Source organism: Canis lupus, chromosome 1 (genome assembly GCF_003254725.2).
Source record: "Canis lupus dingo isolate Sandy chromosome 1, ASM325472v2, whole genome shotgun sequence".
NCBI lineage: Eukaryota > Metazoa > Chordata > Mammalia > Carnivora > Canidae > Canis > Canis lupus.
The window spans coordinates 35456881-35482413 of record NC_064243.1 but is presented as its reverse complement, the minus strand read 5'-3'; the positions used below and the strand labels follow the sequence as shown (position 1 = coordinate 35482413).

At 37.7% G+C, this 25533-nt stretch overlaps 1 pseudogene; it reads right to left on the bottom strand.

Annotated features, from left to right (window-relative positions):
- Positions 1-7802: 7802 nt before the first annotated feature.
- On the bottom strand, positions 7803-12387 carry LOC125755286 (small EDRK-rich factor 2-like; annotated as a pseudogene).
- Between the last annotated feature and the right edge of the window lie 13146 nt (positions 12388-25533).

Below are 25533 nucleotides of genomic sequence, written 5' to 3'. Positions count from 1 at the left end.
CTTTTTTTTAGCAAGTTATCTTTTGTCAATGATTTTAGTTCCTTATATATTCTGGATAGGAAATCTTTATCTGGTATGTGTTTGGAGATATTTTCTACCTGCCTAAAGTTTGAATATTTATTCTCTTAATGTTACCTTGGGATGAGCAAACTTACTCTTATGAAGTCTAATATATCAGTGTTATGGGTGGGGGTGGAGAACTAGTGTTTTTTTGCACTCTGCCCACAGATTTTTTTTTCCCCACCCTCATTTTTGCCTACCCTGAAGGTCCTAAATACATTTGTCTATGATTTCCTCCAGAAACTACAGTTTAGTTCTCACAGTTGGGTCTTTGATTTATTTCTAATTGATTTTTGTGTGTGGTTTAAGATGAGGGGTGTCAAGATTTTCCATATGGACTTTGATCTGCTCTTTATTTATTGAAAAGCCCTGTCTTTTCCATTGTATTGCAGCGGTCCCTTTGTTGAAAATGAATGATCATACATTTGGGTCTGTTTCTGAGCTCCATTCTTTTCCACTTGGACTATTTATCAATTCTTCTATCTATATCAAACTTTCTTGATTGTAGTATATAGTAAGTCTTGACGTACAGTGGTGTAAACCCTCTAATTTTTTTTCTTTTTAAGAATTGTTTTGGCTATTTAAATGCTATTAATTTCCATATAAATTTTGGAATCAGCTTGTCAACATCTATTAAAAAAAAAAAAAAAGTCTACCACACTTTTGAATGGGGTTGCTTTGCCTCTACAGAACAATTTTAGGAGGATGGAGATCTTAAGAGAATCTTCCAATTTATAAGCATAATATATCTCTCCATCGAATAAGCTCAATTATTCTCACCATTGTTTCAGTTTTTAGTATAGGGGACTTCTGCATTATTAAACTTATTCTGATGCATTTGAGGTTTTGTTTTTATGCTATTGTAAAAGGTATCTTTTTTCAGTTTTGTTTCCAGCCATCTTGCTAGTATATAAAAATATAGTAGATTTTTGTATATTGAGCTTGTATTCTGATTTCACTAAATTCATTTTTCAATTCTAGTAGTTTGTAGATTGTTGATTTCCTAAATGCATAATATCATCTGAAAAAAAAAAAAAAACAAACCTTTAACTTTTCCTTTCTAATCTCTATACCTTTTTCTTTTTCCTGCCTTATTGCACTGACTGGGAACACCAGAACAGTATTTAACAGAAGCAATAAAATAGGCAGCTTTGGAGGATAACCTCAGTGTTTCACTATTAAGAATGATGTTTACTGGGCAGCCCCCGTGGCTCAGCAGTTTAGCGCCGCCTTCAGCTCAGGGCATGATCCTGAAGACCCTGGATTGAGTCCCACGTCAGGCTCCCTGCATGAGGCCTGCTTCTCCCTTTGCCTGTGTCTCTGCCTCTCACTCTCTCTCCCTGTCTCTCTCATGAATAAATAAATAAATTTTTTTAAAGAGTGATGTTTACTGTACTTTTTCTTTTTCTTTTTTTATAGATGTCTTTTACTGGATTGAGAATACTTTCTTCTATTCCTGGCTTATTGACATTTGTTTTCACAAATGGATATTGAATTTTTAAAAACTTTTAATTATAAAATGATTTTAGATTTACAAAAGATTTGCAAAGATAGTATATACCCTTCACCCAGCTTCCTCTAATGTTAACATTTTACATAACCAGGATACATTTACCAAAGTTAAGAAACCTTGGCACAATCCTATTTACTAAATGATTTGCTTTATTCAGATTTCCTTAGTTTTTCCAACTAGTGTCCTTTTCCTTTTGCAGGATCTAATCCATATTCCATATTGTATTCAGTTGTCATGTCTTTCTAGCCTGTTCCAATCTGTGAAAATCTTTTCATTTTGGACATTGCCTTTTTCGTATTTTGTAGAGCATCCTTCATTTTGGGTTTTCCAATGTATTCTCACAATTAGGCTGAGGTTTTGGACTTTAGGGGAAGAGTACCACAGGAATGTTGTACTCTTCATTGCGTCCTTATCTGGAGGCATAGGATAGCCACATCAACATGTTAACCTAAATCACATAGTTTAGACAGTGTCTGCCGAGTTTCTCCATTGTAACACATTACTACTTTTCCCTTGTATTCAATTTTGTTAGAAGTCCACACTCAAAGGGGCGAGAGGGAAAAGTATCAAGTGATTTGTGGATATATGTTAAAACTACCATGAGTAATCAATAAATACTCTGAGGGAGATATTTTGAGGTTGTACAAATGTCCTATTTCTCAAAGTTTAGCCCACTAATTTTAGCATTCAACTGATTTTGCCTGCAATAATTATTATTGTGGTATTCTAATGGTGATTTTTTATTTCCTTCATTCTTTCTACATTTATTAACTGGAATTCTGACTCTGGAGCTAGATTGCCTGGGTTCAGTTCCTAGTCCTACCTTTTCCTTGTCATATAGTGTAATCTTGGACACTTCTATATATTTGGATTTTCTCATCCATAAAATCTGTAGATGACAAGTGTCTACTGTGGAAGGTTGTTGAGAGGATTAAATGAGCTCTTACACAGAAAGAGCTAGGCCGGGATCCCTGGGTGGTGCAGCGGTTTGGCGCCTGCCTTTGGCCCAGGGCGCGACCCTGGAGACCCGGGATCAAGTCCCACGTCGGGCTCCCGGTGCATGGAGCCTGCTCCTCCCTCTGCCTGTGTCTCTGCCTCTCTCTCTCTCTGTGACTATCATAAATAAATAAAAATTTATTAAAAAAAAAAAAGAGCTAGGCCTTGTGCTTAGCCCCTAGGAAGCACTCATTTTTTTCCTTTATTAATGTAGTAGGTTATTCTCATTTTAATTATTTTACTATTTATATAAATTATTAAATTATATACTCCTGGGTGAACCTTACATATATTTATATGATATAGATTTAGCTTTTTAATTTTTTTTCATGTAATATTCATGAGTCCTACACTGGTGGAGTGTTTTTTTTTTTTTTTTTGGTTTTTCGCTTTTTTGCTATAGCAAAAGACATAATGAATGATAGATTCCTTAAAAACAAAAATTACACAAGAGCTTGGCAACTAAAGTGGCAGTATTCTCAACTTTCTAGAATGATTTGTATCCAAGTCTTTTGGTAGAGATACAGATAGCTTTTGCAAATAAGTCTTCTAAAATATTGAACTTGAGCAAATCTAATACTCGACATGTATTATTTAAAAATCACTCAATAGGAATGAAAAAATGAATTTAGCTTTTCTGCGTGTTTTACCATGCACATTGTATTATCCTAGAGGTTTCAATATTTGGAATATTTAAAAGGATTCTTCTGCAAGCAGTATATATTGAGTGCTTTCAGTGTGCCTGGCAATATATTTTGCTGCTTTTGGATATTTCTTTGCTCTTGAGGAGCTTATGAGTCAGTCAGTCATTTTAAAAGTTGAAGGCAGGCCCACTTGAATAATCAGGGAAACTCTGTGTCTGTTCATTTTTTTTAAAGTTGATAAAATTAAGCTCTAATTTTTTTTCCCATTCCTCTCAACATGTTGGTTTAGGCCCTTATCATCCTTTGCTATTTTTCCCTGTATTGATATTTTCCTTCCCTACTTTTGTGTAGAATGACCACTAGGAGAGTCAATTCCTGAAAAAAACCCTTTAGTGATATCCCAGGACTTGAGAAAACAGGTCCTTGACTTAGTATGATTGGTCCCTTTCTATCTGGTCCCAGGTTGCTTTACTAGCCTTGTATGTAGTTTTACTCCTTAGAATTAGTCCAGTGGCACAGTTTGTCTTAACTAATCAGAACCTGCAGTCACTGCACTGTTTATGAGGTTATGGCTTATTCATACAGTTTCCTCTGCCTTAAGTGGATTTTCCAAAACTTTTCCAGGTTTTGTTCAGTGGATACTCATTCCACAATCCTCCTAGCTGGATAGGAACCCTATAATTTGTAATCTATAGCCCTTGTTAAATTCTTACCTTTCATTGCCAATCTTTATATCTAAATGTCATTTCCAGTTGGTCAGGTTCTTAGAGATAGGGTTCCAGTACCTAGCATGATACTTTGCATACAAAGAGCTATTGCTAAATAGCTACCACTCTTAAATACCTACTGTAATTGTGCTACAATTTTGCAAAGTAAGTATTATTGTCTCTGCTTTAAATTGTGAAGGAACTTAGTATCAAAGAGATTAAGAAACTTGCCCAACATTGTCTAGTTAGTAAGTGGCAAAACTGGTTTGTCTGATTTAAAAACTCTTGCTATTTTATGCCATAGTGCCTTCCTACTAAAAATAGTTAAAATTATTAAATAGGTATATTTATGGTAAAACACACTACTAACATTGCTTCATATACATTGCCAGTATGCTACATGGAGTCTTCACTTGAGCAACCAACTTAGCTCCTGTGGACTAACTGATATGCTCCTACCTTCTTCAAATTTTCCTTCTAAGTTTTTATTGATATTAATGCAGAAGGTTTGAACGTCTAATTTTGACTTATGGGGTCAGTGAAACAGAAACATAGCACAATTTGCTTGGTCTTTGTTTTGTTTTTAAGTAGATAATTTTGCTTTTACCTAATGATCTTTACTAGGCAACTGATAAGGTAAAAATAATCTGCTTATCTTTTATGAAGTACTTTTTCTGTTTCTACTGAGGTATAAAATGCATGGGGGGGGGAAGCACATAAAATGTGCCAATCATAAATTTATGACTTGATGAATATATGTATACCTGTATAGCCACATGTCAAGAAAGACATCCAGAAGGAGAAAATTCTCGCACCTCCTAGCTAGTACCTCTGTTAGAAGTACTGATTTCCATGTCTACGGATATCTATTGTTGGACTTTAAGGGTAGCCAAATATTGAGCATTCCTTTGTCTGACTTTTTTCATTCAGTATAGTTTTTTTAAAATTCATCCATATGAATGCATGTGTATGTATTTTTTTCTTTTTTTTTTCCTGTAGTAGTCCATTATATTAATATTACCACAGTCTATCCATTCTGTTAACAGATGTATGTTTTTTTTTCTAATTTGGACTATTACAAATAAAGCTGCTATGGGTGTGGGTCTGGTGCAGATCAGGTGGACATGGCATTCCAATAGGCATGGCAGCTGGTGGCTTGTGCCCAGGTGAGGGGCTCAGCTGTTGTGGTCTCCTTGGCAGTGGTATTGGGGAAGCCCAGCATAGGTGGGGACAAAAAGCTGTGCATACTCAAGGCATCGGCTTGGGTGGAGGCCACCTGCCATGGGCCAGGTGTTTATGACCCCAACTGGGCCAGGCAACAACCACAGTCCCTGGTCAACCTATAGAAGAGGAACCTGGACTCTAGAGAAGAACTAATATCTAGGCTGGACCACTATGAGGCCAAGACTACATGACCCATCTTTCTATTTAGGCACTCCCAGAACCATGTGGATGCCTCCCAGGAAAATGACTTACTCTGGATCATGAAAAGGCTGAACTAACCCAGCTCTGACTTGCAGTCTTAGGGTTGAAGTTTAATAAAATTGTCCAATTGTCGATGAGCCATGCAATAGAAACCACTGATATCATCAGCAAACACCTTCCAGGAATCTGCAGTGTCAGCACAGACCTGCTAAGGGAAGGTACCTTCATCAAGCCCAACTTAATCATGTCCCTCCCGCTGGAAGCCAGTAGCTGTGTATCACAGAGATGGAGCCTGGGTCGAGGCTGCGTATCACAGTGAATGGAGCCTGGATCGAGGCTGTGTATCACAGCGATGGAGCCTGGATTGAATTGTAGCTGTGTAACACAGAGCTGGAGCCTGGATTGAATTGTGGCTGTGTATCACAGAGATGGGGCCTGGATTGCAGCCATCTTCCGGAACTATATCCACCCAGCAGACTGCCATGCCAATGTCATCTGCTACATCGTGTGCTGGGTGCTTCAGTTCCCTCCATAAGGCTGGCTCTGTCTCTCTCTCACCAATGGCAGCATCACTCACTTGATGGTCTGGCCTGATGGCTGAGTGGCACTTGGGATCCTTGGGGACATGGGGTTCATACCTCTGGGTAAGATCTCCTAATCCTAAGGGCTGCCTGAAGTGACCACTCTCCTCAACCCCTGGCCTGGCTCCCACAGATGCCACCAAGGACACAGCTCCTTCCCTGTCTTCCCTCCGCAGATTATTTACATTGCATTTCTCCAGGAGGAGAGAGAAGTACAAATACCTAAAGTATTTAAAATGTCCGTACTTCGTGCCCCAATGGAAAAGGAAATCATTCTGAGCAGGTCAGCCTGTTTCTTGTGATTTTTTTTTTTGCATTATAAACCAGGAGGAGGCCTCATTGATGCCATCTGCAGAGACCACGGCCGGTCCATGTGAGAGTCTTTGGTTGTGAGCCCCTCAAGGCTCCTCTGCAAAGCCCATCAGTCATGAAGGGCTCCAAAGTGGAGGGGCCACCATCTCTTCTATTCAGATATATGTTTTTTAAGATTTTATTTATTTATTCATGAGAGACAGAGAGAGAGAGAGAGAGAGGCAGAAACACAGGCAGAGAGAGAAGCAGGCTCCATACAGGGAGCCTGACTTGGGACTCGATCCCGGGTCTCCAGGATCATACCCTGGGCTGAAGGCGGCACTAAACCGCTGGGCCACCCGGGCTGCCCTCTTCTATTCAGATCTTCTTGTACATTCTTCTCATTTCTTAAAACTCGTTTTATCACTTAAATATTTATCAACTAAAGAGTCTCCTCAACTGGGTTCTTGCTTTGATAACTAGTGTCTGAGTCCAGAGTCCTGCACCTCTGAGACTGTTGGATCTGAGCTCACCCACTGCTTTAGGCCTTTCCTGCCACCCAGCAGCACCTTGGCATGTGAGGGACTGGGCTGTGATAGTGCTTTGGGCATCCTGTTTCAATAAAATACTCAACAGCTTAATTTTTGTCTCTGTATGTTAATCCTTTATGCTTACAGGTTGAACTATTTAGACATGACATTTCCATCCTAAGTATTCTGTTAAGAGAAACTTGGTCATGAACATTTTCTGCAATCAGTGCAATCAATTAATTGGGCAATTTAATCCATTTGTCTTGGAAATAACTACAAAATAAAATTTTACTTTACTGAAATAAGAGAGCTGCTATGAATAGTCATACACAGATCTTTTAGTGACATTTGCAGTATTTTACTTAGGAGTATATATATCTAAGACTAGAATTTTAAAGCTATGGCATAGCCATTTATTAGTTTTAGTAAATCCTGCCAGGTAACCAACAGCAAAGGAGTTAAGTGTACACTCTCACCAGCAGTGGGAGTTGTAGTTCACATTTTCACCAGCACTTGATATTATTTTTTCTTTTCATTTTAAGTCCTTTGGTGGATGTGAGATGGTAGCTCATGGTTTTCTTTTCCATTCCTTCATTATTAATGTTGAGCACCCTTTCATATGTTTTATGCAGTACTTGTTCAAGTCTTGATATTTTTATTGGATTGTCATCTTATTGATCTGTAGGAATTCTTTATATATTAGATTAGAATCCTTTGTTGGATCTATGTATTGCAAATAGCTTCTCAGTCTGTGACTTTTTTTTTTTTTACATTAATGATGTCTTTTGATAAACAGAATTTCCTGAATCCAGTTCATCAATTTTTTGAATACCATGTTTTGTGTCCTGTTTAAGAAATCTTTGCTTATTTCACAGTCATGAAGATCTTCATTTTTGTTTCATAGTTAGGTCTGTGTTCCATTCTGTGATTTATCTGCATACTTTTTTGAATAATGCAAAATCAGAATCTAGGTTACTTTTTCATTTCACTGTGGAAATCCAGTTGTGGAACTATTATCTAGTTCCAATAATCTAGAATTATTTTTTTTTTCAAGAAATTACAAAGCTACTTTTAATACTTTGGGGTGAGCCCCACAGGAATAAAGAACACTGGGAAGTGGTAACCCCCTGACCCCCAGGCGTGGCCCAGGGGGAGAGAGGCTACCTGAGGGGAAGGAAGCACAAAAGGGACCCGCTGCAGACTCAGGGCAAAGGGAATGCCATCGGTGCTGGGACCTGTGAGCACTACAGGAGAAAACGCGAGCGTGGTGGGACTGGCTCCAGGCACACAGGCGAAGGGCAAGAGGGTTGGACACGAAGCCACAAAGCTACTTGGGTTCCTCCTCCTTCTCGTTTGCCTTTTTCTGCTTCTGCTGCATGATCTCCGAGTCCCTCTGCTTGCGGGTGGCAGCAGAAAGCCCGTCATCTCAGCTCTTTACCTTAACCGAGTTGCTCTGCTTTTTCATATTCTTCTGGCGGGTGAGCTCGTGCTGGTTACCGCGGGTTATGGCGATGGCAGCGGCTCGGGCCTGCCTCCGTTGCTAGAATTATTTTTTGAAAAGAATTTCATTTTACTCTTCAAGTTACAGTGGTGAAAATCTGGTTTCCATCCATCCATGTGTATCTTTTTCTAAACTTCCTTTCCTGGCTTATAGACAACCACCTTCTTGCTGTGTCCTACTGTGCCCTCTCTGTGCATGTGTGGAGAAAGAATAGTATCTGATATCTCTTCTGCTTCTTGAAAGACACAGGTCCTGCCCTTATTTGATCTTAGTTCTTTTTTAAAGGCACTGTCACCAAATATAATCATCTTGGAGATTAGGGTTTAAACATAAGAATTTTGGAAGGACACAGTTCATTCTATAACATTCTGCTCTCTAACCTTCTAAATTCATGTCCTTTTTGCATGCAAAATACATTTATTTCATTCCAACAGCTCCAAGAGTCTTAACCCATTCCAGCATCAACTCATAAGTCTATAGTCCAAAGTCTTATCTAAATATGTTGGGTGCCTGCTTGGTTCAGTCAGTAGATCATGTGACTCTTGATCTAGAGTCATGAGTTTGAGCCCCACAGTGGCTGTGGAGCCTATTTAAGAAATTTTTTTTAGAATATTGTCTAAATCAGATATGGATGAAACTTGAGGTAAAATTCATCCTGAAGCAGAATTCCTTTCTCATCAGTGAACCTGTAAAATCAAACAGGTTAGGTGGTTCCAAAATAAAATGGTGGGACAGAATAGGATAGATATTCCCATTCCAAAAGGGGAAAAACCAGAAAGAAGAAAGGGGTTGGTAGGTCCCAAACAAGGCCAACATCTAGCAAGGCAAACTCTATTTGATTTTAAAACTCAAGAATAATCCTCTCTGGCTTCACAGTCTGCCCTCTGGCCCCATAGCCCTAGGCGATGGCCCCAACCCTAAGGCACTGGGTGGGGGCCGCCTGACCCATTGAAACCAAGGATGGGAGCCCCACCCTCTTAAACCAAGGAGGAAACAGCCTTGCCCTCTGGGGCTGAATTCAGAGTGGAAGGATGTCTGAATTGCCCTAGGGTCATTCTTTCCTTTTCATGAGGAATAAAGCATCTTTGCAACCAAATAGTTCTAGTCTAGACCTATTCAGTTTCAGAAGTCCAAAAGCCTTCCTTTATTTCATCCTGACTGTGTTCTGTTTGGTCCCAACTGTCAGAATCTCTGCTGATATAATCCCATCTCTATTCCTGGCTTCTGCTTTAGTTGATTAATAACTCCAAGGGTTGTCTTCTCTTGGAGTCACTGGCCCGCACCCTTGGTGTTTTCTTCAGGGCATGCTTTGTCACTTTTTGCAATATGGACAGACTGAGAATTTTTCCACATCTTCAAGTTCTCTCTCTCTCTCTTTGTCTAATTTTTTTTTTAACTTATCTCTCTCTTCTCAAATTCTATTCAAGTAATAAGGAGAAGCCAGGCCACATCCTCAGTAGTTTGATTAGAAATTTCTTCAGCTAAATATTCATCACTTGCAAGCTCTTCCAATAAACACTACAACACATTTCAGCCAAATTCTTTGCTACTTTGTAAGAACGACCGTCTTTACACTATTTCCAATAGCATATTCTTCACTTACATCTGAGTTCTTGCCACAGTTACCTTTAACTTCCTATTTCTTCAAGTCAGTCTTGGATTTTTCTAGAATGTGCCTTAAAACTCTTCCAGCCTCTATTCCATTCCAAAGCCACATCCACATGGTTACTGCAACATTCCAGTTCATGGTACCAGATCTGTATTATTCTGTTCAGACTGCCGTAACAAATTAGGTGGCTTGAACAACAGAAATTTGTTTTCTCACAGTTCTGGAAACTAGATGTCCAAGCACCAGCAAATTCAGTTTCTGAGGAGGCCTCTCTTCCTGGCTTGGAGATGGCTGCCCTCTTGCTGTGTCCTCACATGGCCTTCCCCCTTTGTGTCTGTGTGTGTGTGTGTGTGCACGCACACCTCTTACATATACCTAATTTATAATGATAAAAATGAGGCAATTAAATACTAAAAGTATCTTGTCTAGGAAAGGGGAACATAGGAGATACACTGGAGTCATTGGTCCATAGCAGTTCTGAAATCCTCATGACAGATATTGGGACACCCTGGTGGAACAAAATGTTTTCTGATTGGGGCCTGATTCTGTCTTCTTGTTTATTGTTTTCAGAGGCTCTGGTACTTCCCTCTAGAGAGTTCTTCTTTTATCTTCCTTAGTTCCATATGAAATGGAGAGTAGAGAATTTGCTCCACTTGGAACTGAGCAGCCCTTTCTTCTCACTGCTTCCATATAGGACAAGCCAAAGGGTCATTTTCAGACACCAGCTGATAGATTGGTTCTCTTTGGCAACACAATTCTCTCCAAAATCTGGAAGATTTCATGTCTCTGCTTCTGATTAATTCTCAGTGCTGGTAAGCATGTTTCTGGGGTGGGGTTTTTTTTCCCTCTTTGTTTTGAAACCTGGTTCTCAAATCTGCATTGATTTGCTTTCTTACCTATATAGTTCTTTCTAGACCAAAAGAAAGTTATTTGGCAACTGACTGGCTTCTATTGGAAAATTTTTCCTTAATCTGATTTTTTTCCCCTCATCTTGCCCAAATAAAGTGATTTAATGGCTATGTTATCTATTCTTGCCCTGAAGCAGTTTAATTTTTTTTTTTTAAGAGTTTTCCGGGGACAATGACCTTTATTCATTGTGTCTGTTGTTAGCATGGGAGTTAAGAAGCTGTTCAAGTAATATTGCAAGATTGGAAATGTCTGGAATCTCTCTGTTCTTTTTCACTTCTTACTGTAAACTGGATAGTTCCTCTCTCAGCTCATCCCTTTCTTAAATACCTTCTTAAATGCAGCCAAAAATAACCAATGCACACTTCAAATTTTTTTCTTCTTTTGTTAAAGATTTTATTAATGAGAGATAGAGAGAGAGAGAGGCAGAGACACACAAGCAGAGAGAGAGGCAGAGAGAAGCAGGCTCCAGGCAGGGAGCCCGATGTGGGACTCGATCCCAGGTCTCCAGGATCACGCCCTGGGCCAAAGGCAGGCGCCAAATTGCTGAGCCATCCAGGTTTCCCAATGTTTTGTTTTCTTACCTCTTCTAGAGCTTCTGTGAACTGCCTCCTGAGGTACCAGAAACAAATGCTTTATCAAATATTTTGTCACTATATAAAACACCTGTCTTTCCAACCTTAAGATCTGTTTCCTTACTGCTTCTTGAACCCTAAATATATTTCTAGTTTTTCTAGGGAAACATCCTGCTTTTGGTACCAATTTCTTTGTAGCCATAATAGGCTAAAGTTATGGCATGCTGACAAGTCATCCCCAAACCTCTGGCTTTAGTGAAGAACATTTTATTTTTCTCATGCTAAACATTCATTGTGGATTTCTGGGAGACTGCCCCACATACTCAATCTCAGGCCTGTGGATATACCTCCATCTTATATGCTTTCTGTAATAATTGATTTTTTTTTAGATTTATTTATTTATTCATGAGAGACACAGAGGCAGAGACATAGGTAGAGGAAGAAGCAGGCTCCTCACAGGGAGCCTGATGCGGAACTTGATCCTAGGTCCCAGGATCATGCGCTGAGCCGAAGGCAGATGCTCAACTGCTGAGCCACCCAGGCGTCCCAATACTTTATCTTGATTGTCATGGGTGGGAAAGAGAATGTTAAATGGTCTTGTAACTGTTTATTAGTAGCCTAGAACTAGTCACATGGCTATGCCTAACTTATAATGAGGTAGAGAAGTTAAAGCAGGAATATAAACAGAAGGAACTGAATTGTATCCTATATGTGAATAGCTAAAAGTTATAAGTTAGGCTGATAGAGTATGTTTTACAGTTAACTTGTCATTCTTGGGCAAATTTATCTTTTTTAAAGTTTTTTTTTAAAGATTTTATTCATGAGAGAGACACAGAGAGAGGTGGAGACATAGGCAGAGGTAGAAGCAGGCTTCATGCAGGGAGCCTGATGCAGGACTTGATCCCAGGACTCCGGGATCATGTTGGGCAGATTTATCTTATGTGACCTGGAAAGCTATGTTCGAATGTGGAATTTCTGGAGTCTTGAGATTTCTGTACCTCTAGAGCATGGCAGTGTAGGACTGCTGGCCCATCTTCCCTTCTCTTCATGTTCCAGGCCTCATTGTGCACCACAGAGGGCACACATTTAAGCTATGTCTATACCCTTGCAAATAGCCACCCCTTGGCTACCTCTTGGACCTAGGGCTGCATACACAATGGCACAATCGGTCTTCATAAACATAGGTCTAGGAAAGAGGGCTGCACAGTTCCTAGTAGCAGGCTTGAAGTTCTTTGGACAAGGAATCCTATGGTTACAGGAACTTAGAGCTTGGCCTAGGAGGGGAGTCTGGGCAGTCCCCTTAAATCCTTGTCCTTCTTACTCTATAGGGAAGGATTTGCTATGAGCCCCTCGTGCCCAGGTTTAAGGGCAATACTGAGCAAGTATAATGTCTGTGTGCTTAGAAAAAAAGAATAGGATCTGGGTGGACATACAAATCTCTGTCATACTTCATGCTTACTAATTTAGCTTCCTACATAGTGCTAGGTCTGGTCATCAAAGTTGAGTATCATGTCTTAACAACTGTAATTCTCATTACAAAGTCCCGTTATGATAAATAAATCAGTTTCCTTTATGTTTGCTCATAGCAAATTTGTATCATCCCTACGTTTTCTGACGTTATGGAAGTATTGGGATTGTGTCACACTTCTGAGTGATGCTCTTACCTTGTTACCATGTAATTAGGAACAACTGAGAAGCTGTGAGATCTAGCCATCATGAAGGCAGGCAGTCTAGGGTGTAGAATCCAGATGATCAGATCAAATGCTGGCTCTGATACTTCTCAAATGTCTGATACTGACATTTCAAAAGTTTTCTGTTTCAAAGTTTTCTTATTTGTGCAATGGGAGTAAAACCACCTATTTTCAGTTAAATGACCTATAGAAAATATTTATAGATCAAGCAAAATTCTTTCTCAATGAAAAAATGGTGAAAAACAATGACATATTTGGGGAGTAAGTCTGAGATTTAATGTAAGGAAGATGACCTAAGGGAAGAAGGAGGTAGAGTCACTGGGATATGAAGTCCTTAGTCAGATATCCTGAAAAGAGAGCTGTGAGGCATCCCTGGGCTCTGGTTTATCTCTAAGGGAAGGTATGTCTTTACTATCTCAACCTAGTAATCTCTCTTGAGCTTCAGTGCCCTGATTTTTAAAATGAGGATAATAAGAATTGCTTTGATGATCTTGATAACAATCTTTTGATAGAGTGGTGGAGATAAGAGCCAGGGGAATGGGTTGGAAAGTAAATAAGTGAGGAAATGGGAATTATCTACATTTTCAGTCTTTTTCAGAAATTTGAGAAAGATAGTCTGGGACTATAGTGGGAGCAGGAGGGCAGAGCAAGGTTAATGAAGCTTTTATTTGTTAAAGGTTGGGAAATAACAGATCATGGTTATATGTTGCAGAGAAATCTCTAGTAAAAAGGGAGACCGTGATAATGTAGAGAGACTTTGAATAGAGAGGTAGAGTTGACTTTTGTGCTAGGAAGGGAAGTTTGTAGGGTTAGCATTGAAAAGATGAAATACTGTATCCAATAGCTTTTAAGTCTTTTTTTTTTTTTTTCCTCCTCAGTAGAGTAAAATGTGGTGTTGTTTGCAGAGACATATGTATAGGTACAAGTGTTGGGAGTGAGGACACCAACTGGAAGACAGAAGAGAAAGCAAGAAATAACAGGAGTGGGGAAATGTTCCAGAGTCATGGGCAGGCTTTAGAACTCAACTGTGTTGGAGTTGACGGAGTTAGAGAATGAAGTTACTCTTCTTGACTGTGAGACCACCATCTCTGAACCCTCCATCTCCATTTCTACTGCAGTAGCTTTTCCACTGTACTGTTTTTGTACATTTTTAATATCCCCTGAGGCATTCTCCAGTTACACAGATATCTACCTGGGCCGTCCAAATTACTGCAAGATACCATTATTTGTCTAGCTCTCTGATTACAGAATTGCATAGGTTTTTAGTAGCATATCCTTATTTTTTCCCCTAGGTGTGAGATTTTTGTAGAGAGGTTTTTCAGAGATGACTGTATTATCTTCATCTCCATGGAAAGTCATTGCAATTGTCCCCTCAAATACATATGTTGAAATCTTAAACACACACACACACACACACACACACACACACACACACACACCCCGCCCAGTGTGATGATATTTGAAGGTGTGGCCTTTGGAAGGTAGTTAGATAATGAAGGTGGAAACTTTGTGAATGAAATCAGTGCCCTTGTAGGAAGTGTCCAAAGAGCTAGCTAGCTCTTTTTCCACCATGTGAGGATACAATGAGAAGTTGGCAGTCTAAAACCCTATGGAGGATTTTCCCCAGAACCCATCCATGCTGGCACCATGATCTTGGACTTCCAGCCTCCAGAACAGGGAGAAATAAATGTTTATTGTTTAAGCCATCAAGTCTATGGTACTTTGTTACCTGAACTAAGAATGGCAAGGTTAGTTTTTTACATTCTAGAATTTTAAAAACTTGAATGTAGGTTAATAAGTTAATATCATCTTCCTGGTGGGTAAATGAAGTTTAAAGGAAAGTGCTCACAATATTCTTTGATGCTGAGTCCTACCTTCTTCCAGTGAAGGTCTTGATTCCCTTACCATGTTAGAATCCAGGTACCTGGAAACAACAAACTCTGGTGAAGTAAGGCCATCCTGCTACTGTTTTTGTGCTCGTGACTATGCTCATGAAAGGCATTTCTTGCATGTTCATGTATAGTTATTTACAAACCTAGTTGCACAGGTAGTTTCTATCCATTAAGAATTTAACAATTTAAGAAAACAGTGAACATGAACATAAGTGTTTTAGCTGTGGTAACATGCAAACACAAACATGAAAAAAAATTTAGTTTTGTGGAATGTTTTAGAATGAAGAACCATAGAAGGACCGTACAAGTATTGTGGTTATACTCTATCTGCCCAGGTATCTGTGTTTAGCAACCGTAAGTAAAAGGGAAATTAGCCCTTAGGAGTAATTACTATTACTTACCAAGACTTGGAAAATTTTCACTGTTCATCATAGAAATTAATGATAACACAAAATAACTTGATTTCATCATCCTAGGTTTCTTTGAGGGACCATATAGCCTAGATGCTAAAAGCCTGGACCCAGGTGTCAGGACCAATCATTTGCTAATTGTGTGATCTTGGGCAACTTACTAAAACATTTGGTGCCTGAGTTTCCTCATGGGCCAAAAAGAGATAATATGGTGCATCCCCTATAGGGTTGTTATGAGGAGTAAATGAGATGTTATATATAAAATACCTAGGTTGTGCCATAGTAAGCTCTTAGAGGTTTCTGGTTAGAAAGATATTATATACATTCTCTCAAAAATGGATAGACATTGTAGGTTGAAAATCAGTAAAGACATGGTTGAACATAATGTATTATCATCAACCAAATAGATGTAATTGATATCTTCAGACTACTTTATTCAACAATAGAATATATATTCTTCTCAAGCTCACATGGAACATTCACCAAGATAGACCGCATTCTGGGATGTAACACTCAACAAATTTAAAAAGAATAGAGGTCATAAATTGTTTGCTCTCAGGCCACAGTAGAATTTAACTTGGAGATCAATAATATAAAGATAAGTAGGAAATTTCAAAATACAGAGGTTAAACACAGTTTATAAATAATAGGTCAAAAAAGTATGTCAAGATAAATTTTAAAATATTTTGAACAAAATGAAAACATGGCTTATCAAAATATCAGATGCAGAGAAAGTGTCACTTAGAGAAAAATGTATATAGCATTATAATGCATATAGTAGAAAAGAAGAAAGCCCTGTAATCAGTAATCTAAATTTCCACCTTAGGAAACTAGGAAAAAACCTAAATCTGGAAGTAAGCAGAAGAAAAAAAGTAATAAGAATTGGAGCAGAAATCAGGGCACCTAGCTGGCCTCAGTTGGTGGAGTGTGCAACTCTTGATTTCAGGATTGCTGGGTATAGAGAGTAAACTCTTTTAAAAAAAAAAAAAAAAGAAAAAGAAAGAAAGAAAAATTAAAAATGAAATATCAGAGAAAAGCAATGATATAAAAATCTGGTTTGTTAGATCAATAAAATTGATAAACCTCTAGTGAGGCTGAGAAAAGTAGGATATACACTATTAATATCACAAAGGAGATTATATCACTTCACATCCACTGGACATTTAAAGAGTAACAACAATGCTATGAACAGCTCATTGCCCACACCTATATCTGTTAAAGAAATCAAATAATTGCCTTGCAAAACAGAAAGCACCCTGCCCAGGTAGGTTTACTGGTGAATTCTACCAAATATTTAAGGAGGAAATTATGCCAGTTCTCTGTAATCACTTTCAGAGGATGGAAGTAGAGGGAATACTTTGTAACTTATTCTGTGAGGCCAGCATTGCCCTAATGTCTAAACCAGAGAAGGACATTAAAGATACAAATCAGTATCTTTCATGAGCATAGATTAAAAAATCCTCACAAAATATTAGCAAATCAAATCTAACAATTTATAGAAAGAATTATACACCATGACCAAAAGGGGATCAAGTATGCAAAATTAGTTCAACATTCAAAAAAATCAGTTAATGTAATCTTCACATCAGGCTAAAATAAAATCAGATAATTGTATCAGTAGATGTAGAAAAAGCATTTGGAGCATCTCAAACCCATTCGCGATTTTAAAAAAACCTTTCAGTAAGCTAGAAATAGAGGGGAACTTCCTCAGCTTGATAAAGGATATCTACAAAAGCCTACAGCTAACATTATACTTTATGGCAAGAAAGTAAAAGTTTTCTCATTAAGATCAGAAACAAGGCAAGATGATCTCTTGTTCCTTTCCAACAACCTACTGGAATTCCTAGCTAATGCACTAAGACAAGGAAATAAAATATATACAGATTGTTGAGGAAATAAAGTTATCTTTGTTCACAGTCGATACAATCATCTGTGTAGAAAATCCAAAAGAATTGACAAACAAAAAACCTGGAACCAATAAGTAAGTAATAACAAGGTGGCAGGATATTAGGCTAATATATGACAGTCAATTGCTTTCTTATATACCAGTTGTTGAATAAATTGAATTTGAATCTAAAAATACTTTTTCCTCAATTTTGCTGTGAACTTAAAACTGCCCTAAAAGAATGAAGTCTTTTTTAAAAATTTTTTTAAAGATTTTATTTATTTATTCATGAGAGACACAGGCAGAGAGAGAAGCAGGCTCCATGCAAGGAGCCCGACGCGGGACTTGATCCCCAGTCTCTAGGATCACGCCCTGGGCTGAAGGCAGCACTAAACCGCTAAGCCACCCGGGCTGCCCAAATGAAGTCTTTTAAAATATATGTTGAAAATATGGAATCTGAGTTCAGACAATACTCTTAAGCTTACCTTTCACCTTTTGACTTTTGAAGTGAATAGTTTGTTATGGTGACAATGAGAAAAAACAGTTTCTCTCCAGAGACTGTTCCTTTAGCTAACATGTATTCTTCAATGTAGAAAAATGGAATTCTTTGCTCACGATTTGACATATACTAGGTAGTAGTCTTTTATGTCCAATGAGTAAAATAATTATTGCTCACAAATGGATGTTGTTGCTTTAAGGTTAAAAATAGATGTATAAGAGGTTAGGGACAGGAGGGGGTTGTGGAGGGAGGTAGGTGTGCTTATAAAAAGGCAACTTTGAGGAATCCTTACAGTGATGGAACTGTTTCATATCATGGTATGGTGGTAGATATGTAAGCCGTAAGGTAGTAAAGTTCTGTAGAACTAAATGCATACACCAAGAAGTATAGTGAAACTGGGAAATCTCAAAAGACTAGTGGATTGTATTAATATAAATATGTTTACTGTGATATTCCACTTAAGTTTTGTGAAATGTTATCATTTGGGGAAACTGAGTAAAGGGTACTCAAGATCTTTCTTAAAATCATATATGAATCCATAGTTATAGTAAAATTTAAAAAGCATGTTTATATACTATTATATAAACTATATAAACTACTATTATATAAACTATTATATAAACTAAATTATTTTTTGTTTGTTTTTAGGTTGCTTCTGCCTCATTGACAAGTCATCATTGGCTTTGTAAGTTGACATTTTCATTTTTTTATTCTTTACCCCCAACATTTTAGATTTTCTGATCACATAAGAGTACTTTTTTAGAAAACCTGGAGCAAAAATTGGAGCAAAACTCCATTATTTGGTTCTTACATTATTTTAAGGTCTGTTTCACTTTTTCTGATACTATTAGGTGATAGTTATTTTGAGTAAGTTGAATTTCACATCTTAGCCTAGTGCCATCTGTTTCTTTGGAGTGACTTCCTATCAAGGTTATGATTAGGAGAGAAGTGTCATCTGTGGAGCTGAGATTGTATATACATCCATCCTGTTGGATATCACAGTCTTTACACAGAACATCTTCGTGGCTGATGATAACAGGGACACAACACCCTGGGAGAAAGCCACAAGTGTAAGTGGTTTGACCAGTGAGATAAAATGAATTCTGCTTTATATACATTTGAAAATCTGGCAATTAGATGGAATGAGGGCAGGATTCCAGACTGGGAGAATTTAACTTTATTTTCATTTTATCATTTAAAGTAGATATCTTGCTATTTTGTAACTTTTTCTCTGTCGTATTTGGGGGAAAAATTAGAACTGATTTAATAATGGGTAGGGTTTTTTTTTTTTAATGCCATGAAATGCAAACACTTGAAATGAAAGGAAAATTTACACAAGCATTTTTAACCTGAGAAAATAAATTATTCTTTGTATCACTGAAAACATATTACATTATTAAGTGGATTTCACTTGGCCAGGTTCTGAGAAAAGAGACTGTGTTGCCTGTTATGGAAAAATAAGGTCATGAACTATAATGTGCAATCACTATTTTTGATTTATATATATTGTCATTTTGATGAACTGAAATATGCTAAACTAATCTTAAGGACATCTTTGAGAAATGTCTGAAAATGGCTTTGTTTTTCATCATGTTAGCAATGGAGGATAATATTGTTACAAAGTAACATCTGGGGGAGTTGCATTCTCTGACAGTGTATCAGTTTGAATCTTGTTCTTTTTTTAAAATTTTATTTATTTTTATTTTTTTTAAGATTTATTTTTATTTATTCATGATAGACATAGAGAGAGAGAGAGGCAGAGACACAGGCAGAGGGAGAAGCAGGCTCCATGCCGGGAGCCCGATGCGGGACTCGATCCCGGGACTCCAGGATCACGCCCTGGGCCAAAGGCAGGCGCGAAACCGCTGAGCCACCCAGGGATCCCCTTGAATCTTGTTCTAACAGGTTTTGTTTCACCATTTTGAGGCCACTAGGAAGACACCTCTAATACAGTCTTCCCCAAAGTATATGTCTTAGAATACTTACTCCTTTGGATGTTAACTGATATTATATGGGAAAGGGACCTAAGGTCATGCTGCCTTTTTTTTTTTTTTTTTTCCTTTTTTTTTTTTTTTTTTAAAGATTTTATTTATTTATTCATGATAGACACAGAGAGAGAGAGAGAGGCAGAGACACAGGCAGAGAGAGAAGCAGGCTCCATGCACCGGGAGCCTGACGTGGGATTCGATCCCGGGTCTCCAGGATCGCGCCCTGGGTCAAAGGCAGGCGCTAAACCGCTGCGCCACCCAGGGATCCCATGCTGCCTTTTTATAAGTTAAAATTAGACTTACTTCCAACAACTGATTGTCTAAGAGAGCCTATGGTTTATGGTGGTTCTCAAACATATTTTCCAATTTAACCCCAGTGTCCTCAAATATGCCATAAATGCTTTTGCTCCATGAAATGTTTTTGGGGAAATAGTGCCTTAAAATTTGGGAAGTTGATAAAAATGACAGGATCTCTTGTACATTTTTTACAATGATGGCAAAAGAAAATAAGCACAAATGCTAGAATGGAAGAAGTATAACATAAAAAGACTGTTGAAGTATATTAAAAATAGTTGATGTCCAGTTAAGGATTAATAATTATTATAGCTATAAAGTGATTTTTTAAATGTATTTTTATATGTATTTTTCCTTGTTCTAGTCACTTACTAATTCCCACATCACTCTCTTTTCTTGAAGATTTAGCTTCTGACTCACTGTCCTTCTCTCCAAGACTAATGTGTTCTAAGTTTTGGTAATTTTATGGCCCCCTTGGGGTGCTTCCGTTATCCTGATTTCTCACTTCCTTCCTTTCTTTCAATCATCTTGCTTCCCAAACTACTTCAGGCATGTCCTCTCATGGTCATATTGTGGATTTAGTCATTAGCAGTAACTGTTTCCCTCCATGATCTTGATCTTATGCATCCCATTCTCCACCAATCCCCACTCCCACCAACAGATTTTTAACTCCACTTACTCAAGTAAATAGCCTCTACCCTATCATTAAAAATCACCCATTTATCCTCCTCTTCTGATTCCTCCTGCTTGCCTTGTTGTACTTGGATATCACATATATGAATCCATAGTTATAGTAAAAATCCCAAAGACACAGTCTGTCTCTCACCCATGCCTGTAGCTGCCCGGCTGAACACCACTGGAGAAAGGTACCCAGCCATGTTCACTAGTCTTACTTTAACGATTTCAACTACTAATCTTAGTGGGCACCTAATGTTTTCTAGTAATTTGGACAATTCCAAAAGGAAAGTGTTTAAAACCTATTTCTCTGTAAACTTCCAGTTCCTCTTCTCCTATTCTCCCTTTCACCTGATGACACGGTTTTATTTTTCACTGATAAAATAGAATTACTTATGGAAGAAAGAGAACTTCCATAAGCACCCATCATCCCATCTACCCAACCATCTGCTCCTGTACCTTACGTTCTGTCTTTCCTTTTTCCTTCCTGGGTGAACTGCCCAAATATTGCTGTGACCCAGGAGGCAATTCCCGCATTTTCTCCGCCTATACTCACTCTCTAGCTAAGCTGATTCCATCTCATGGCTTTAACTACATGTATATGCTGGTAACTACCAAGTTTATATCTCCAGTGTGAACCTCTCTCCTGAACTCCAAATTTGAATATCCAACTGCTGAACATCTGATAGGCATATCAGAGCTAACATGTCCACAATTAGGTTCCTCTCCATACTCAGCCAGACTGTCTTCTTCTTTAGTCTTCCTAATCTCTGTAAATGGTAACTCTCTTCCTCCATGGTCTCAGGCCATATTCTTTGGCATCATTATCATTTCTTCTTTTTCTCACCTTCTATTTTTCTAGCTGTCAGGAAATAACTACCTTAGTATATCCAGAAGAGGGCTGCTTCTTACTACCTCTTTCACTATCATACTGACCCAAACCTTATTATCTTTTTATTAGAATAGTCTTCTTACTGGTCTCCTTGTTTTTATATTTTCTCCCCTATAATCTATTTTCTGAACAGCAGCCAGATGAATTATTTAAAACTTTCACTCTGATCAGATTACTCTTCTGCTCTAATGACTCCAGCCAGTGCCTCTCTTTGTAGAGGTTAATCAACTTAATATGGGCCGCCATTACTTCTGACCTAACCTTTTACTGCTCACCCTCACTCACTGCTTTAGCCATACCAACATGCTTGTTCCAGGTCTGGGTTTTGCAGTTATTGTTGCCACAGAATGCCATAAGGCTTGCTTCTTACCTCCTTCAGACCTTTGCTAAATTGTCAACACACCTAAGCCTTCCCTGACCAGCCTATTTTGAATTGCCACTACTTCTTCCTGCCTTACCCTCTTTAGTGCTCCCTATCTCTTCAGTACTTTAAATCACCATCTGATATATATTTTGTTTGTCTTCCCTTTATTCAAAGATGAAGTCCACAAGGAAGGGAACTTTGTGTGTTTAATTCAGAAAGAAGAAAGTGGAATAGGGGAAAGGGATTGTATAGTAGTTACTGACTTTGCCTAACACACCCTTCTCTTGTTGCCTCCTGATCACAAAAATGGGTAAGTGACTCACATTTGGGCAGTCTTTGTATCTTGTCCTTCTGAAATCCTTGACCTGGGGCAGCCCTGTGATCCAAGCCAGGCCAACAGGAGTTTTCCATGGGATTTAGGTTTTTCTGACTGGAGGTGGCAATAAAGAAATAATTCCTATCTTGTCATGGGTCCTTTTAAGTATTAACAGACCATTAGATAAAAGATAAATACAGCCATACACTATAATGCTTTTGGAACACTTAAAAAATTGCCCATATACTAGGTGACCAAAAAAATACAAAAAGAATATTAGAGCAGATACAAGGGAGAATAAGAAAAATTCAAGTGAATACTATATAAAGTTCTATTTAAATAAACTTTAAAATTTTCAGTGTATAATACACCAAAGGTTATCTTGACCTAGTTTGCCTGTCAAATTGATAAATTCTTCCTAATGTTCGTGTAATAGTTACTTACATGCTACATGACTTCCAGAGCTCAGAAAGATAAAATAGATATATTCAAAAGACTTATATGACCCTCATTAGAACATAATAGCCAATAAAAATTTTTTTAAATATTGTCAGTTATGAGAATAAGTGTAAAAATATGCAAATAAGATTTTATTTTTTTTAAAGATTTTATTTATTTATTCAGAGAGAGAGAGAGAGGCAGAGACACAGGCAGAGGGAGAAGCAGGCCCCATGCAGAGAGCCTGACGTGGGACTTGATCCAGGGTCTCCAGGATCACGCCCTGGGCTACAGGCGGTGCTAAACCACAGCGGTGCTAAACCACTGCACCACCGGGGCTGCCCACAGATAAGATTTTAAAAAGAAATATCTACTGTGACTAAATAGGACTTACCCTGAGAGTACAAAAATTATTCAATATTTGGGAATCTTATGCATATATACACAATAATTTTTTTATTTTTTATTTATTCTTTTCACAATTTTTTTAAAGTGTGAACTTAGTCTTATGGGACATTTAATAATATTTAACACCCACTTCTGGTCATCTTTTAGGAATAGTACTTATGGATACCAAACTTTTGTATTTACACATTTATTTAACACATTTAACACATTTATTAATACTAAATCCCACAAACATTTCCATCAAAATCAAGAGTAGTGACATGATTCTGCTAACATGGTTGTTTAAGTTCTAGCCAGGCAGTGAGACTGAAAAGTAACATGTATAGTTATTAGAGGAGGAGATAATGCTAAAATCTTATAGACAATATGGTGGAGATAGACCATACAGTTCTGAAAGTCAATAATAAAACTCTTAGAATTAATGCAATTCCATAAAATAGAGAAATGGCAAATACATGTTTACTGGCAATAATTGGAAGCTTAAGACAATAGGTTAATTTCTTATGGCTAGCAAGAAACTAACATACTAAGAATAACTCACATAAAAAATGTGTATTTTCAGAATTTTCTGCAGTAAGTATGTATAGCTTTATTACCAGAAAATAAATAATAAGATCTTAAGAATATGCTTTCAATACTTGGAAGTAAGAAAATTCTAGAGCCAGAGCTCAAGCTCAGCTGAGTTTTGTCAGTTGTAGGTTTTCCCAGATAATTCAGTAAGAAGTTTGAATTTGAGAATGTTAGTTAGATTACACATGATTAAAAAGCAGTTCAAATCTCAATCCTCTATATATTTCCAAGTATTCCTGGAGAAAAACTAGCTTTGAAGTTTTTCTAAGAATTTTCATTTTCTTTTTCAGTGCTTGTTTGATTAGAAGTTCTTTGGTAAAAAAGTGAATAGGTCTTGATAATTTTAGTAAATGGCTCCTAATGCCATTTTGTTACTAAGGACTTGGAGTGTTCTGTCATAATTTAGTTCCAAAAGCTCTCTTTTTAAGAGCTATAAATTAAGGAGCAGACAGAATGGTGGAGAGCACAAGTTTTAGAATGAGTGGAGCCTGGCTTGAATTCTAACTGTGATGCCAATAAGAACATGGCTGTGATCAAGTTAATAAACCTTTCTTAGCCACAGGTTGTCTTATAAAACAAATAATAATACCTATGAGGATTATAAGGATTAATTGAAGTTTTAGACCTGGTCATTAGCAATATTCAGTAACAATCCTTTAATTCTATATTACTCAGTATTATAATTTTAAATGCTAGTAATAAATTATTTTACAGAGTACTTCATAGAGAAGACTGTCTCTTACTATTTATATTATACATCCTAAATCTTGAAAAATTATATACTGTTATGGTAGAGAAAATGACTAAGAGGCATGGGCAGCTCTGCAGTGTGACCCCAGACAAGTTACTTTTTATATTATTTAAGCTTTCAGATAATCTCTACATCTTAATGATGTAGAAAAGATGAAATGTGAGATAATGCAAATTTTTCAGTACTTGAAAATATAAAGCACTAATGCAAATGTAAGGAATTGGAGTTTCATACTAAGGGGACATCCATGATTTTCTAGCATGGTGTAGTAACAAGAACTGGGTTTGTTCTCCTGCCTTAAACAACCAAAACCAAAATGAAACAAACAAACAAAAAACAAACAAAAAAGCTCATAAAATATATAAAACAGGTTTTCAGACATTGGGCAACAAGTGGCATAAGACTATGAACCCTGAGAGAAGACTGTGAACCCTGAGAGAACCCTGAGAAATGATGTGCCCAAGGCCACAGTGTAAGAAGGGGAACCCAAACACAGCTCAGTGGTCACCCTGAATTGAGGTGATAGTGTTGGGAACTAATGGAAGCAAGTACAGCTAGAATTTGTAGGACAGCATTGCATAGAAGAAAGAGTTGCACAAAGAGAACACTTTGGAGGTCATCAGAGGGTCCCCTGGAGTTTTCAGGTGAGTGCTGATTAGTGCATGCATATGAGAAAACTAACCAAGGCTAGGAAAAGAACCACTAGGAAGGAAAATGTAGATCACAGGCAGAGAAGATGTGTCCCACCAAACTAGAAAAACTTTGTAATACAGATGGCATAAAATGGAGTACATGGAGAAGTATTGCCTCAGTAGTGAGGAAAAATTAGCCCTAGCCTAAATATTGCTCTGATGCTTCAAAAAAAAAAAAAAAAAAAAAAAAAATCCTAAAAGTAAGCCATTGAAAAAGGGATATAAACTTTTTTTTTGTAAAGAGTAAAATAGAAATTATTTTAGGTTTTATAGGCCATATGATATCTGTTGCAGCTACTAACCTCTGCCACTGTAATGTTAAAGCAGCTGTAGATAATATGTAAATGAATGAGGATGGCCAAATTCTAATAAAACTTCATTTACAGAAACAGGCTATGGGCCAGACTTGGCTAGTGGGCCACAATTTGCA